Source organism: Lepidochelys kempii, chromosome 22 (genome assembly GCF_965140285.1).
Source record: "Lepidochelys kempii isolate rLepKem1 chromosome 22, rLepKem1.hap1, whole genome shotgun sequence".
In the NCBI taxonomy this organism is placed as follows: domain Eukaryota; kingdom Metazoa; phylum Chordata; order Testudines; family Cheloniidae; genus Lepidochelys; species Lepidochelys kempii.
Genome location: NC_136401.1, coordinates 22,734,392 through 22,752,034, shown reverse-complemented (window position 1 = coordinate 22,752,034; position 17,643 = coordinate 22,734,392). Strand labels below are relative to the sequence as shown.

General features: G+C 47.6%; 1 protein-coding gene across 6 annotated transcripts in view; it reads left to right on the top strand.

Moving 5' to 3' along the window:
- Window positions 1–95: 95 nt before the first annotated feature.
- TREH (trehalase) overlaps window positions 96–17,643 on the top strand; it is a 53,692-nt gene continuing 36,144 nt past the window's right edge. For all 6 annotated transcript variants that reach the window (XR_012155893.2, XM_073320589.2, XM_073320584.2 and 3 more), the window contains exon 1: window positions 96–2,559. The gene's annotated coding sequence lies outside the window, so the exon portion shown is untranslated. The remainder of the gene's footprint in view (window positions 2,560–17,643) is intronic.

Here is a 17,643-nt window from a genome sequence, read left to right as displayed (position 1 = left end):
GATTTGTCTTGGTGTCTGTTTCCTGTTGCTTTTGTCCTTCAGACAAGTTTTCTGCACTACTGTGCAGAAGTTTCATTCCTGTTTTCTTCCTCCATCCAAATTCTGCATACATGTTGTTGCTGTGAGTGTGCACGCTTCAGGCTGGCCTGAGAAATAAAGCAATGATCGCAGAAGGGAGCGTCAATCTTTCTGTATAGCAGAAGAATTCTACAAGCTCAGCAGCAGTATTACAGCTGAAGCAAATAGCAGAATAGTGACACCTGCAAGATAATTTCTTACCTGTTAGCAGGGCTGTCTTGTGTACAAACTAACTTCTATTGAAGGGGCTAGGCTGGATGGCAATAGCACTTACTGTGCAGGACACCTACCCCGAACGAATTGCCCATCGGAGATATGTGTAGATTTTTTTTATTTTATTTTTTTTTAATGGGTTTTAATAGTTTTAATAATGGTCTTGGACTACAAATTTTAACTAGCCTTCTGAAACCACTGGAAATGTGCTAGTGACACATTCAGTTACTACAGTGCCTGTTCAGTGAAAACCTGTGTTTCTGTTTAGCTTAAATCAGAGTAAAAAGTCTTGTCTCTGCACAGCTCTGTGTTTTTGTGCATATCGCAAAACCACTTTACAATTGACAGGATGCTTAGGAGAGGCATAGGGCTCGGACAGCATTGGCTGTTGCAAGTCAGGATTTTAGGGTATTGACAGCCATGTGAGGAGGAAATAAAGGACTCCACATAATACCAGTCCTCAGCAGGAGGGTACATTAGCTTGCAAAGCACCTGCCCACAGACCTGGCTAACCAGTACAATTTTTGCAAATACAAATTTGATTTGAACAATTGATTCATTGTTAATGAATTATCATGCCACCTTTGTTTTCAGGCTGGCCATACCATACTTACCACAGTTGAGTGTTTGCTGAAGCATTTATCAAATGGATATTCTCTACTGTGATTATACTAACTGAGTAATTAGAGGGAGGGTATATAATAAGCCCTAGCTCTTACATAGAGCTTTTATCAGTAGATTTCAAAATCCTTTACAAAGGAGATCAGAGGTGAAATAACTTGCCCAAGGTCACCCAGCAGGCTACTGGCTAATTGGGAATAGAAACCAGAGCTGTCCACTAGGCAACACTACCTCTTTAGCTGGAAATGTTCTGTGTGTGAAATAAGTCCATAAGTCTGACTAGTGTCTTCTGTAAAAAGAATAGTTCTTTCCATTATAATATGGAAGCTCTATAGATTGGTATTGCTGTGTCCACCTTGGTACAGAAGAGCAGTGTTTTGGGGCCATCTTTTCAAATAACACTTTGCCTTTACCACTCTTCTGTTTTGCTGTAATACTGTACCTATTTTTTGTTTTAAGCATCTTTCTAGCAATATAAATGTGACCACTGCCTTGCATAGCATTTGGTAAGAACTTTTTAATTGTGAATTGTGGGTGAAGCTACTGTAGATTAGTAATGTTGGGAACTGTTTGGTTAAAAGTAAAATAGCCAACAGGAGTGTCTTCTCAAAGAGCAGGACACCTCTCTTTAAGGGATATGAGCACCTGGTTTATCAAGGCCACAGAAGCTAGGCCAGGAATCTTTTATCACCCCTTTCTCCAGAAAGACACTTCAGTTTTAACCTTGCACAAAGAATGCTAGACATACTCTAGTTGAAAGGTGGTTTTTTTATATATATATATATATATATAGGCACTCTAAACTCTGTTTAATGTTAAGGAAATGCATAAAAGTGGGAATTATGTTGATTACTTCTACATGTTTCCACTATAGTGGCGAGAACCTTTCTAATTCCTTAAATGCCTAAGGTGGTATAAGTTCCTTTTGTGATGGTCATTTGCAAACACTTTGTATCTATACGCAAATATATGATGCAGTAACTTTCTTATAGTACTGTTACATAACATCTCACTATTCATGTACGAATATAAAATCAAGTGACCTTGTTATAACTGGTTACTACTACAAGAAGCTATTTGACTATAGAATGTTTATATTAATTGGGGAATTAATTAGGTATCTGGTAGTGCTTAAGAAACTTTCTTACCAACGTCTGAAAAAAGAACCACATCTTCAAGTATTTAGACTACGCTGCCTTTGACTCGGTTTAAGAATTACCAAAATTTAAAATGACTACTTAAAAGCAGAGCAAATTTTAAATAGAAATGTGTTTTGGAGTAATTTGAAATAAATTCAGGTATTAAACCTTGATGAATAAATATCTCCAAATGAACTAAATAGTTGACTGTAAATGGCACTGTTTTCCATCAGAGAGACCAGCAATATGACCAGGATATTGAAGATTTATAACTTTGTATGTATTAGCAGGTTGCATATTCATGAACTGAAGATGCTACTAGGACCATCCTATAAAGGTGTTGAGCCAGTAAAAGTAACAGCAGCTGATATTTGGATCCTGTCAAGCCCCTGAAAGAGAGACTAAAGAGAGACTCCACCTTCAGTGAGACTATGGAAGAAGAGTATAAATATTTCTGAATTCAGATACCAACTTACCACACTCCATCTCATCTCCAAACAAACAAAAGGTAAACATCAAGAAGAACCAACTTGTTATTCCAGCACTGCTTCTGCAATGCAATACCACCAAGACTTCAGCATCATTGGTGAGATGTTTGCAAAAGCACTCCCAGGGGATTAAACTGTTCTTGTAATAATTGTAATGGCATATTGAAATTGTATGTTTTAACTTAACTAATAACTTCAGTTAACACTAGATTGTTCAGACTGAAAGTAAGCTAATTGTGGAAAACAACTAATGGGACTTACTTTGAATTTAAGATTCCTAATGTTAATTAATTTGCTTGTCTAAGGAGTGGTCCTGAAAGTGGTGATGTGGGTTTATAAGAAACATTATTTCAGTTGAGTAACTTTTAAAAGGCTTCTTCTAAGTAATTGAATTAAGTACATATTTCAGTTTCATAGGACTTAGTTAAGATCACTTAGCTCTACCTGTTTAGAAATGATTTTGTGATCCATGATATACCAAACAGAATCTACCAATCCTTAGATGAAAGTCATTTGCCCATCTATAAACTGTTTTAGTTATCTCATACATGAAGATAGGGGAAATAATATACTTTGGTCTTAAGTTACCAAGAGAAGAGAAGCCTGACCTAGGGAGGAATCACTCTCTAGACATTTACCAAAAAGACCCCCATTTACTGCTTGCTGTACAGGAAAAGGAAAAACTCAAAACATTTAGTTACAACTTCTTGCTTGTCTTTGATCATGGTATCCCCAATTTATGATAAAAATCTCAGGTGCCTAAAATAGTGTGTGGGGGGGAGGTTCCCACCCCTAGATCCTACCCCTGGATTGGCATTGGGTCAAATTTTAGTCAATCTTTTCTTACATTTCTCTAGACTTTTTTTGTTGTAATTTTAGGGATTAAGTTATTTGGCACTTAACTCTATAACACCTTTTCTATCTCATAAACTAGCTGCTACACCTTACCAATGTGCGGTACTTAATTATGAAACTTGATCAACTACAGTAGGGGTGGTGTTAGCCTTCTGAAACAGGTACAGGTTTCTGGCAATCTGGAATAGAAAATCTTATGTCATATCAACTGTCTGAAGTGGTTTGATAGCAATCAGTGATGTGTTACTAAAAAAAAAAAAAAAGCACATCAACTTTGTCTCTCCTGAACTTGGGTATTGATGTGTCTGACATGGCAGTCTTACAGTACAGCAGTCTAATACTTATCTAAATGTCTTGAGTTTTGGTACAGCTGCATGTTCTGTTTTTATGTTTATTCTATAACACTGCAGTTATACTTGCAAATTTAGGACCCATGCTGCTACCACTAGCAATGGCAGAAGTTGTAGCATGGACAGGACTTGTGTTTATTTTTGTGTGCTGTACCAGTAGTGGAGAGTGAGGAAAAAGCACAATAGCACCTGAAAGTTCACTGTACCAAATCTTCTGTCTCATCTGAAATCTAAAGAATGGGGTTAGTTCACCTTCAAAACCACACTGACTGATGGGAAAATTTGCTTGGTAACCTTTCACTTTTTTTTTCTCTCTCTCTTACACCACAACTTCCTTGCACTGAGTGAATTTTATGAAAAGGAAGTGATGAAATAGTATCATTCAGTTTGCTATCCCCTCTCGTACCTTTCTGGGATGTGGGCACCTATAAACTTGTTTGTGTAAGCAAAGTACTTTGAGGTTTCCAGGTCTAGTTATAAGCATGATGAATGCATAGACAATGCTGCTTTGTGGTGGCCAGTTCTGTGCCTATTCTCACTCTTCTCTAAGGCAGGCATCTTTCTGTTCCCTAGCTATCACAATATGGTCTCTTAGTCTCATGAGGCCTTTGGTAATAGAAGTAAGATTGTTGCTAATCTACAGGCAGACCCTAGAAAGCATTTGTGGGACTCTGTGGGTTGAGCAGGATCTGCCAGCCTAACGACTGGAGCAAAGAAGTAAATGCTGACTGCATGGCAGCCAGCGTGTTGGAGGTGGACAAGGGCGGAGGCTCCAGCTTCGGGCCAGCCTGTCTGTTGGGACAGAGGGAAGGGCTTGTCTGTCGTGCAGGGAGAGGGTGACTGTCCAGCGGCAGCAGGCCCCGAGAGCACGGGCCTGCCCGCGACCAGGCCTCGCGGGAGTGAGCGCCCTCTGATTGGCCGGCTGCCCCTGGGAGAATAACCAATCAAAGCTACGCAAGGTGGAGCGCGCTCTCGTTCTCTCGCCCCTCAGTAACGCAGGCCGCCGCTGAGGGGGAGAAGCGGGGCCTGTCTTGCGCTCACCTCCGAGCAACCGCGAGAAGATGGCGGATCTGCTCCTTCCCGCCTCGCTGCCGCAGCCGGCCTGGGCAGCGCCCGAGGCTCGCGAGGAGCCCCTGGGGCCGCCCCGGAGGCCGAGGAAGAGCTGCAGAAGGAGCGGAGGTGAGGCGGAGCGCGGCTTCCCTGCGGGCTGCTGAGCTCCCGGGGGGCGGGGCTGAGGCTCTTTGGGGCGAGGGGGCGAATTTGCTTTAATTGCTGGGCCGGCGGATGGGGGCCGAGAGCTCCTGCCGCCGGGCCCAGAGTCCCCTCGCCAGGGTGCCTGGGGGAGCCCAGTTCCGTGTCTCCCTCTTACCTGCACTGGGGGTGGGCAAGGGGAGTTCAAACATCAAAAGGTAGACCAAACCCCCACCCTCGTGTGTGTAAAAGCAAAAAACCCCTCTGTGTGTGTGTGTGTAAAAGCAAAAAAAATCCCTGTGTGTGTGTGTGTGTAAAAGCAAAAAAAATCCCTCTGTGTGTGTGTGTGTGTGTAAAAGCAAAAAAAATCCCTCTGTGTGTGTGTGTGTGTGTGTAAAAGCAAAAAAAATCCCTCTGTGTGTGGGGGTGTGTGTGTGTAAAAGCGCAAAAAAAACCCTCGGGTGGGTGGGTGTAAAAGCAAAAAAAAAAAACCCTCTGTGTGTGTGTGTGTGTGTGTGTGAAAAACCTCAGACTTGTTGGTGCCCAACTCATGGTTTAGGTCTCTTGAGGCTGGGAAGACTCGGTATGTTTCGGCATCTGCAGAGATAGCTCTGATTGAAGTGTAGCTATACCCAAAGTCTTGTCTAGAGCAACTGGACACATGGGGTGCTAAACTTGCTGGAGTATTTTAGAGGTTTGCGAAGAGGATGTTCTTTGCATTCAAGCATTTCCTGAATACTGCAAGGCATGGGTCCTTGTTTTTACTGCCTGTTATGTGTGTTTGTATCATTCTGAAGAGGACTCTCAATAGCAGCCTGCCCTAAAATAACTTGATGCAGAGTATTCCACTCAGTTTAAAAAAATCTCAGTGCAGCATAGGGTTAAAAGAAACATCCCCCATTCTATTGAAATGCACGTCCCCCTCTACAAGTAGCTGCCAGAATTTGTGGGGCGGACCAGAAGGGAAGTGGCTTTTGTCTTCATATAACTAGCCCTGATATAAAATCTGTCCTGACTGTTAGTGAAATAAAATGAAGCAGCAGTTATCTTAAAATGCCATTCTAAATGTAGGGTGGGAGGGGAAAGGATAGGGATCACTACTTGCCAAATGGAAAATGTCAAGAGGGAGGGAGTGAGATTTGTATCTTCCAGTGATATTGGCGAAAACGATAATTTAAAATAATGATGGACTTAATGGGCTTGAGAGTTTGGGGGTGGGGCAGACACACCAGCACTGGAGTCTTTGTTGCCAAAATCTAGGGCAAGGATGTTAAGGACCAAAAGTTGTCCCCATCTGATGCTGTTTGGTAGCTTTTATTAAACAAATTGGTAGGTCTCAATCAAGTTGCTAGGAGACAGGTCTCCATTTTGTTCCTCTTACACTAACTGGGTCCTTGTGAGGGCAATGCCTAGCTGGGTCTAGGACAGGGGCGGGCAAACTTTTTGCCCTGAGGGCCACATGGGGTTTCTGAAATTGTATGGAGGGCCGGTTAGGGGAGGCTGTGCCTCCCCAAACAGCCAGGCGTGGCCCACCCCCAGCTAACATCCCCCCACTCTTCTCACCCTCTGATCCCCCCCCCCCGGGACTCTCGCCCTATCCAACCCCGACTGTTCCCTGCCCCATCCACCCCTCCCTGACCGCCCCCAGACCTCCCACCGCCCCATCCAACCCCCACTCTTTCCTGACTGCCCCCCCCCCCCGGACCCCTGCCTCCATTCAACCCCCCTGTTCCCCGCCCTCTGACCGCCCCAACCCATATCCACACCCGCCCCCTGACCACCACCCCGAACTCCACTGCCCTCTATCCAACCCCCCCCCTTACCATGCTGCCACAGCTGTGCCGCCGAAAGCCCCTGGCTCTGCAGCTGCGCTGCCTGGTAAGACCTCACAGCCCTGTCGCCCGGAGCATTGTGCCAGTGGCGCAGTGAGCTGAGGCTGCCGAGGGGGGGGGACAACAGGAGAGGGGCCAGGCAGGAGGGTCCTGTAGGCTGGATGTGGCCCATGGGCTGTAGTTTGCCCACCTCTGGTCTAGGAGATGGAACTCCCTTATTGGGGCTTCCTCCAGGTCAAGCTGGAGGCATGCTGGCAGTGCATCGGGTGGAAGCCTGCCTTACTGCCCCTGCTGTGTGGAGTGGGTGAATAGTAAAGTCAGTCTCCAGCGTTGGTAAGCTGGCATCTTTCATCAGCGCGAAACTCGGAGCTTTAAAACAAACCAGACTCTTTCAGGAGCTTGTTGCAAAGTGAAGTTGCCCCCTGCATATTCACGGAATCTCAGGGGAAATGCGAGAGGCCCACATGGTAAAAGGACTGAGTTCTGTTGTTGCCTGGGCCATGGACAACACTGATGGTTCTTGGGGTACCCAGGGCTGAGAATCACCTTGTTACTCTCCTGGCTCTAGCATGAGGGACATTTGCTTGTGCTTAACTGATTGTAAGCTCCCTGATACCGCTAGTCTATTAGCCACCCAAGCACACACCTCTGGGCTATGCCAACCGTTACTTTGCCTTGCAGGTTAGCAATAGGTGCACCCCAGTCCTTGAGCCCCTTTGAAGCATTCCCTGCAGTGTCAAGCCCCTTATCCACTGAAGACTCACAGAAATACCAGGTCTGCTATCCTCAATGGAACAGTGTACACGCTAGCCTGTGTGAGTCAACTTAGGATCAGCACCTGACATATCACGGCACTTGTATATCTTTATAGTGAAAACAAGAATAAGTTTATTATTAAGGATTACAGATTCAGGAGACAGTAAAGATATTGGGAACAAAAGGTTACATATAAATCAAAATTACATGATTTCTAGAGACTAAACTTAAGTAATAAGTTAACCTGGAGTCTAAAGAAGTTTTTCACACAAAGACTTTTGCAGCATCTTCAGCCAAGGTTGATTGAGAATCCGTAAATGGACTTCCTGTTTCCTTCCTAGGTGCAGGGTAAGGGAGGCATAACCATCCCATGGATTGTTTTTCAAGTGTGCTGCAGCCTTGTTGACTTCACATTTCTTTAAACCTTTGTATGTAAAGGGGCATCATTGTGTTAGTTTACAATGCTTAATTTACATCCAACAGAGAGAGACTGATAAACATCTTTTGTCTGAAAGAAAACTTGTCTCTCTCCCTCTGCTGGTGACTTCTGAATTCTTAGATCATGTATCAAGGTATTCCCAGTATATATACATAACTCCATATATGGTATCTGTACATACATTTCACAATGATATTAATGATCAGTGTGACCCTGGCTTTATGTAAGATTTCACATGACATTCTTTGGTGAATCAGAATTAGGACATTTCTATAACCTCCTTGCCAGTTGGCTTTAAGAGGTTCTTGGGCCTTGTCCTTCCCTTCTCACATTTATCTCCAGACTTCTTCTCCTTGTCCAGATCTGTTCTGCCCCCAACAATCTTCTGTTCATTGAACGTTTTGAAACTTTGCACTTTTAGAGAGAGGTAAGGGATTTACTCTGTGTACACAATTTTGCAGAGGGACAATAGGATTGAGATCCGTTATTTCTCCCCTCTCTATATTATTTATTTTAAAACATTTTTGCTGTTAAAAAGCATGTTATCTCTGGAGACACAAATCCACAGTTTGAGAACTGCAAAACTAAGCATCTCTGATGGTATCTTCTAGACTGAGCACTGAGTCCCACTGGGTAGATAGAAAGATTAACCTAAATAATCTATACAGAAGCCCCGAGAACCCCATAAAATTGGGTCCCTAATCCGTGAACTATTGGAATTCCTTTACAAAACTTTTCTTAAACATTACATGAATATATTGTCTCATACTATAGAATTGGAATTTAAAATCTCTATTCCATGATGAGATATCTTTGAGCTATAATGCATCTTAATTATAGCTATCTTTAGATAGATTTTTTCCTCAAAAAGCATTTTATCAAAAAAATCCAATTTAAATTTTAAAAAGTATTAAAAAAAAACAATTTTTTTTTAATCATTGATTTTTATTTACCCTGGTTCCTTCGGTTTCCTCTATCCATCCATGGGTCCCTCCTCACTCACTCACTCCTCTTTTCTTTTTCTGGCCTCCTCTGCCCTCATGAGGTGCCTGATGTTGGGGCTTGGAGTAAAAGTCCCTTAACACAGGCCTTTTTCTGTAGTGTACAGTGTACTTGGACGTGTTTGTTCTGTTGCTGAACTCCCTTCCTTTCCCCCCCTCCTCACCCCATGATGGGGTGCACTACTGCCATATGGTGCCATAAGAGCTCCTGGAGCTACCCCACCCTGTGCTAGAGACTTGGACTGTTATTAATGGGTTAGTATCAAGAAAGACCGAATTTTCAGGCTGTGTCTCTGAGAGATAAAGCTACTGCAAATAGTTCCAAATAATTTTCTTTGCCAAGGATTGAAGAAGCAGCCACACCTTTTGAAATCTAATGCTAGCCCCCCTTAATGCATGCAGTTTATCTCAGACTTTGCTTCACAGACCTTTGCACAGGTGGGTGGAATCTGGTGCAACTAACTTAATGATTCAGCAGAACAGCAAACACTTCATTCTCCTCTCAAATGGCTTGCTCTGCAAGGATTTTGGTGACAGCCTGGTGCTTTTTTGTCGGCATCTCTGTTTCTGTGCTAGGGTGGCAAGGACTGGTCTATGGGCTCCCACCTCCTTGTGAGAGGTAACTACTTCCTGGGTCCCTGAGGGGTTGGTGGGTCTCCTGGTGACTGATCTTGGGGCAGGGACATAGTCTAATTTTCTAATAAATTGTCCTGGACTGTGCTATACAAATAAGAGTTGTTTAGACGCACAGTGCTGGTAGAAGATTGGGGGATCAATAAGACTATGCTGAGAGCGGCATATAAGACGTGTGTGTGTGTACACTCTCTAAGATCTTTACTCTTTTCCTTTCCCCTCCCCAACCCTCCTATGGGCCCTTCTCCTCCTCCTTCGAGTGCTTGCTCATATCCATTCCAATGAGGTGTGCGTGCACCGCGTGCACGATTGTCAGAGTATTTTTACCCTAGCAATACCCGGTGGGTCGGCTGTGGAGCCCCCTGGAGTGGCACCTTCATGGCGCTAGATATATACCCTAGCCGACCCAGCGCCCCCTCAGTTCCTTCTTACTGCCCGTGACTGTCGTTGGAACTGTGGAGCTCGGCTTTGCGGCTCTCCACTCTCCCTAGTGTCAGAGAAAAACACAGTTCTCGCTCTCAGGTTGGGTGCAGCAAATCAGATACACTTTATTACCTCAAGCAATTACACAGAGGGAGTGCACTAGGACACAGGGTTTCCCCCACCTAGGCAGGTCTCTCCCAGATAAACAATTTGAGTAAGTATTTATACCTTTATTACAGACAATAATAAGCAACAACTGCATATTGTTTATACATATTCCTTCATGATATTTTATTTTTCTTACCATTTCTCTTATAGTCTGCATTCTATTCTTATCTAGTACAAGGTCACAACAGCCTCTTTCACAGTTGTTTTCCACTCGCTTCGCACTATCCCCGCTTCTACAAATCTCGCATTATTAAAGCTAGTGTGAGCCTGACTCCTGCTCATTTCAGAGGCCTGCATTCAAATTCCCTTTATCTACTTCCACACTAGCGATACTGTCTTCATAGTTTGTTAATTGTTATAGTTGTTGTAGTTTTAATATAGTTATAGTAGTGGGTTAGAAGGGGTCTCCTCCCCGCCTGCCGCTTGGGCTCATGCCCAAGGCTCTGGGCTTTAAACCTTGTTCATCTTGTGCTAAGCCCATGCCTACGGGAGACCCCCCACGACTCCTGCCTGAAGTGTCTGGGGAAATCCCACCAGGCAGACAAGTGCAAAATTTGCAAGGGATTTTGGCCCCGGACCGAGAAGGAGTGGGACTTTAGATTAAAACAGCTCCTGATGGAGGCGGCTCTTCGCCCAGATCCACCAGCAGCAAGCCGAGACCCGGTGCCGACCGCCTCGGTGCGCAGTAGCCCGGCGGCAGCAGTAGGTACTACAGCGCAGTTGGACTCTGACAGAGACCCGCGGCACCGAAGTTCCCCGGCACCGCAACCGGTGCAGTCAGTCTGGCACTGTTCTCATTCGCCTGGTCAAAAGCAGCACCGCAGGCCAGAGACAGCTGCTCCACCTCAGCAGTCGCCAGCGCCCCGGGACTGCCCTCGGAGTTGCATCTGGTAGTGGAGCAACCGAGGGTTCAAGCGCCGACATTGGCGCCTCTGACTCTGGCACCGAGGGAAGAGCCATTGAGTCTGGCGCACACGGGCTCCCTGACTCGTAGCGTGATCGAGCCCCAGCTCCTATCAACGCTGGATACCTTTGCAGCGGCAAGAGACCTCATTGCGATGACAGAGTCGACATCACCGCAAACCATGGCACTGGATCCTGTTCGTGCAGTACCATCCCGGGGCAAACCATCCCTGATCCGGCCATCGGCTCCTCATTTGGAACTACGGCATCGGTCCCGTTCTTGGATCCGTTCCTGCTCCCAACATCGTTCTCAGTCCCTGTGACGCTCACAGTCCTGACGCCGCTCCCTCTCGCGGCGCCGGTCGTACTCGCAATGCCAGTCGTACTCATGGCACCGATCTGACTCGCAGGGCTGGTCAGACTCCCGGCACTGCTCTACACATTGGTCACCGTCCCGGAGCAGGTCTTGGTGCCACTCTCGGAGACTATCATCATCAAGATCCAGATCGCGGCACCGGTCCAGACCTCGGCACCGGTCTCGGTCTCGGCACTGCACCCCAGCTTTGTAGCGCTGCTCCCCACAGTCGTGGCACCAATCCCTGGGCACCCGGTACCAGTTTCCACCGTGTCCGGGTGACTTGACACAGACACGTTCGGCACTGCCTTGGCCTTCGCGATCTGCCTCACATTCATCGCAGTCCGATGCGGGCTAATGACCCGGCCACACAGCTCATAGCCTCGGCAAGGGTGATGCTGCCCGTTGGCAAGAGGAAGACCATGATCCCGTCCAAGGGTCTGCCCAGTGGCCCTTTTGGGCACTGTGGGCTTACCACCAAGCCCAGGGCACCCCATCCGGGGCCTCCCGCTCAGCCCACTCAGAGCTTCAGGTGCCAGAGGCAACCATAAGCCATCCTGCTCCGGGGGGCATGGAAACCACAGCCTCAACTCCGGGGCAGGGTCCAGACTCTGGAGTTGTGGACCCCGGACTACAAGACCCGACCCAGCAGGAAACACCACTGGACCCCCTGGCTCCCGTGGCGTCGTCCTCATGCTCCCCAGACAAGGCGGTGGCTGGGACAACGGTCTCGGGTCCCCTTCCAATAGACCTCCATGCCCACCAGGACCTCCTGCGTAGGGTGGCACGGAACGTGAACCTCCAAGTGGAGGAGGTGGTGGATTTGGAGGACCAGGTGGTGGACATCTTGTCAGCGGAGGCCCCGTCTCGAGTGGCTTTACCACTCATTCGCACCATACAGACCATGGCCAGAACAATCTGCCAAACGTCTGCATCCATCTCTCCAACTGCTAAAGGGGTGGAGAGGAAATATTTTGTCCCCTCCAAAGATTGTGAGTACCTCTATGCTCACCCTCAGCCATGTTCGCTAGTGGTGGCCTTGATGAATGAGAGGGAGCAGCACGGGCAACAGGCTCCAGCGCCCAAGTCAAAAGACACCAGGTGTCTCGATTTTGTTCGGGCGCAAGATCTATTCCTCAGGGGGGCTGCAGCTCAGGGTCGTGAACCAGCAGGTGCTCCTGAGCCGCTATGACTACAATTCGTGGAACTCTGTTAAAATTCAAGGAGCTAGTACCTCCGGAGTCCAGAGATGAGTTTGGGGCCCTGGTAGAGGACGGCAAAAAGTGGCCAGGACCTCCTTATAGGCCTCATTAGATGCCACGGACTCCGTTGCCCGGACCCTTGAGTCAGGAATAGCCATGCGGCGCATATCCTGGCTGCAGGTGTCTGGCCTGCCGCCAGAACTGCAGCAAACCCTACAGGACCTTCCCTTTGAAGGACAAGGCCTGTTTTCGGATAAGACTGATTCCAGGCTCCAAAGCCTTAAAGATTCTAGGGCCATAATGCGCTCCCTGGGGTTGCACACACTGGTCACACAACGGAGGCCCTTAAAACCCCAGCCTCAACGATCCTATCCCCCTCCTCAGCCAAGGCAGGACTTTTGTAGGAGATGTGGTGTAAGAAGTACACCAACCACCAGCCAGGGCAGAACCAAGGCCCAGCTAAACCTCCGGCGGGGCCCAAACAAAACTTTTGAAGGCGCGCCCGAGGATGGTGTACCGGACATCAGTCAGGATCCTTCCCCACTGTTCCGGAATTGTTTATCCCGTTTCACTGTGCATTGTCCCTCATAACTACAGACCGTTGGGTTCTTTGCACGATGGAAAAGGGATATTCTGTCCAATTTTCTTTCTCCCCACCCTCCCTTCCCGTCCCTCTTCAGGGACCCTTCTCACAAGCAACTCCTTATGCAGGAAGAACAGACGCTCCTAACCATGGGCGTGATCGAGGAGGTTCCAAGGGAGTTAAGGGGCAGGGGTTTTTACTCCTGTTACTTCCTAATCCCCAAAGCAAAGGGTGGGCTTCGGCCTATTCTGGACCTGCACGGACTCAACAAATTCATGGTAAAGTTGAGGTTCCACATGGTGTCCTTGGGGACCATCATACCTTTCCTGGAGACTGGTATGCTGCCCTTGACATGAAGGACACGTATTTCCACATAGTGATTCATTCAGCGCACAGACGTTTCCTTTGCTTTGTGGTCAACTGCGAACACTATCAGTTCACGGTCCTTCCATTCAGTCTTTCTGCAGCCCCCCAGGTATTTACCAAATGTATAGCTGTCGTGGCAGCTTCCCTCCATTGGCAACGAATCCAAGTATTCCCGTATCTCGACGTTTGGCTTATCTGAGGTCGCACCAGGGAACAGGTGCAGTCCCACATCCAAGCGACCATGGCCATGTTTCGTCTATTAGGCCTTCTCCTCAACGTGGAAAAGTCAACTCTGGATCCAACCCAGAGAATAGAGTTCACTGGGGCAATCTTAGATTCCAGACTTGCCCGAGCTCTTCTACCGGACGCCCACTTCCAGTCTTTGGCAAGTCTCATTCGGAGCCTCCAAAGTTTTCCTACCTCAACGGCAAGGACGTGCTTAAGCCTTCTGGGGCACGTGGCCTCCTGCACGTACTTGACCAGGCATGCCAGACTGTGGCCTCGCCCACTTCAGGCCTGGCTGACAACAGTCTATCCCCTAAGTCGAGACAGCCTAAACATGGTGGTCACCGTCCCGGAAACGGTGTTAGCCTCTCTTCGCTGGTGGTTAGACCCCAGGGCAGTATGCGAAGGAGTCCCATTCCATACACCCTCATTGTCTCTAGTCACAGACGCATCATCCATTGGATGGGGCACCCATCTCGGGGATGGCCAGACGCAGGGTCTATGGACCACAGCCGAACTCTCTCTACGCATCAACGTACGGGAGCTGATGGCGGTGCGCCTGGCGTGTCAAGCATTCCGGGAGCATATACATGGCCGTCACTTGGCGATCCTCACAGACAACACCACGGGCATGTTCTACATCAACAAGCAAGAGGGAGCTCGCTCGTCCCCCTTTTGTTGGGAAGCCATTTGTCTGTGGGAGTTTTGTATAGCCCACTCCATCCACCTGATGGCGTCCTTTCTCCCAGGGGTCCAGAACACATCGGTGGACCACCTCAGCAGGTCCTTCCAGTCCCACAAGTGGTCGATCTGTCCTGGTGTCATTCACTCCATCTTCCTGAGGTGGGGGTTTCCCCAGGTCGACCTGTTTGCCTTGCGCAGCAATCGGAAGTGCCAGATATTTTGCGCTCTCCAGGGACGCTCCCTGGGTTCTCTCACAGATGCCTTCCTACTCCCGTGGAAGGGCTAATTGTTCTACACCTTCCCTCCGTTCCCTCTGGTTCACAAAGTCCTACTCAAGGTGTGCAGGGACAGAACATGTCTGATCCTGGTCGCCCAGGCAGCACTAGAACACCACGCTATTGGAGATATAAGTAGATGCCCCGATTCCACTCCCGCTTTGGCCGGACCCGATCTCACAAGACCATGGCCGCCTCTGTCACCCCGACCTGCAATCCCTCCACCTTACGGCGTGGATGCTGCATGGCTAACTCACTCGGAGCGTCTCTGCTCCCATTCGGTGCAGCAGGTCCTGCTAGGTAGCAGGAAGCCCTCCACTCGAGCCACGTACCTGGCCAAATGGAAGCGTTTCTCCTGCTGGTGTGCTCAACGCGGCACGCCCCCCCTGCAAACGTCCATGCCTCTCATCTTGGACTAAAAAGAAAAGGAGTACTTGTGACACCTTGGAGACTAACCAATTTATTTGAGCATGAGCTTTCGTGAGGTACAGCTCACTTCATCGGATGTATACTGTGGAAACTGCAACAGACATTATATACACACAGAGATCATGAAACAATACCTCCTCCCACCCCACTGTCCTGCTGGTAATAGCTTATCTAAAGTGATCATCAAGTTGGGCCATTTCCAGCACAAATCCAGGTTTTCTCACCCTCCACCCCCCCCCCACAAACTTACTCTCCTGCTGGTAATAGCCCATCCAAAGTGACAACTCTCTTCACAATATGTATGATGATCAAGGTGGGCCATTTCCTGCACAAATCCAGGTTCTCACCCCCCTCCAAAAACCACACACACAAACTCACTCTCCTGCTGGTAATAGCTCATCCAAAGTGACCACTCTCCCTACAATGTGCATGGTAATCAAGGTGGGCCATGTCCAGCACAAATCCAGGCTTTCTCACCCCCCGCCCCCTTTCCCGAGGACACACACACACACACAAACTCACTCTCCTGCTGGCAATAGCTCATCCAAACTGACCACTCTCCAAGTTTAAATCCAAGTTTAACCAGAACGTCTGGGGGGGGGGGGTAGGAAAAAACAAGGGGAAATAGACTACCTTGCATAATGACTTAGCCACTCCCAGCCTCTATTTAAGCCTAAATTAATAGTATCCAATTTGCAAATGAATTCCAATTCAGCAGTTTCTTGCTGGAGTCTGGATTTGAAGTTTTTTTGTTTTAAGATAGCGACCTTCATGTCTGTGATTGCGTGACCAGAGAGATTGAAGTGTCCTCCGACTGGTTTATGAATGTTATAATTCTTGACATCTGATTTGTGTCCATTTATTCTTTTACGTAGAGACTGTCCAGTTTGACCAATGTAAATGGCAGAGGGGCATTGCTGGCACATGATGGCATATATCACATTGGTGGATGTGCAGGTGAACGAGCCTCTGATAGTGTGGCTGATGTTATTAGGCCCTGTGATGGTGTCCCCTGAATAGATATGTGGACACAGTTGGCAACCAGCTTTGTTGCAAGGATAAGTTCCTGGGTTAGTGGTTCTGTTGTGTGGTATGTGGTTGTTGGTGAGTATTTGCTTCAGGTTGCGGGGCTGTCTGTAGGCAAGGACTGGCCTGTCTCCCAAGATTTGTGAGAGTGATGGTTCGTCCTTCAGGATAGGTTGTAGATCCTTAATAATGCGTTGGAGGGGTTTTAGTTGGGGGCTGAAGGTGACGGCTAGTGGCGTTCTGTTATTTTCTTTGTTAGGCCTGTCCTGTAGTAGGTGACTTCTGGGAACTCTTCTGGCTCTATCAATCTGTTTCTTCACTTCCGCAGGTGGGTATTGTAGTTGTAAGAAAGCTTGACAGAGATCTTGTAGGTGTTTGTCTCTGTCTGAGGGGTTGGAGCAAATGCAGTTGTATCTTAGAGCTTGGCTGTAGACGATGGATCGTGTGGTGTGTCAGGGTGAAAGCTGGAGGCATGTAGGTAGGAATAGCGGTCGGTAGGTTTCCGGTATAGGGTGGTGTTTATGTGACCATTGTTTATTAGCACTGTAGTGTCCAGGAAGTGGATCTCTTGTGTGGACTGGGTCAGGCTGAGGTTGATGGTGGGATGGAAGTTGTTGAAATCATAGTGGAATTCCTCAAGGGCTTCTTTTCCATGGGTCCAGATGATGAAGATGTCATCAATATAGTACAAGTAGAGTAGGTGGCTTTAGGGGACGAGAGCTGAGGAAGCGTTGTTCTAAGTCATCCATAAAAATGTTGGCATACTGTGGGGCCATGCGGGTACCCATAGCAGTGCCGCTGATCTGAAGGTATACGTTGTCCCCAAATGTAAAATAGTTATGGGTAAGGACAAAGTCACAAAGTTCAGCCACCAGGTTAGCCGTGACATTATCGGGGATAGTGTTCTTGACGGCTTGTAGTCCATCTTTGTGTGGAATGTTGGTGTAGAGGGCTTCTACATCCATAGTGGCCAGGATGGTGTTATCAGGAAGATCACCGATGGATTGAAGTTTCCTCAGGAAGTCAGTGGTGTCTCAAAGGTAGCTGGGAGTGCTGGTAGCGTAGGGCCTGAGGAGGGAGTCTACATAGCCAGACAATCCTGCTGTCAGGGTGCCAATGCCTGAGATGATGGAGCGCCCAGGATTTCCAGGTTTATGGATCTTGGGTAGTAGATAGAATATCCCAGGTCGGGGTTCCAGGGGTGTGTCTGTGCGGATTTGATCTTGTGCTTTTTCAGGAAGTTTCTTGAGCAAATGCTGTAGTTGCTTTTGGTAACTCTCAGTGGGATCATAGGGTAATGGCTTGTAGAAAGTGGTGTTGGAGAGCTGCCGAGCAGCCTCTTGTTCATATTCCGACCTATTCATGATGACAACAGCACCTCCTTTGTCAGCCTTTTTGATTATGATGT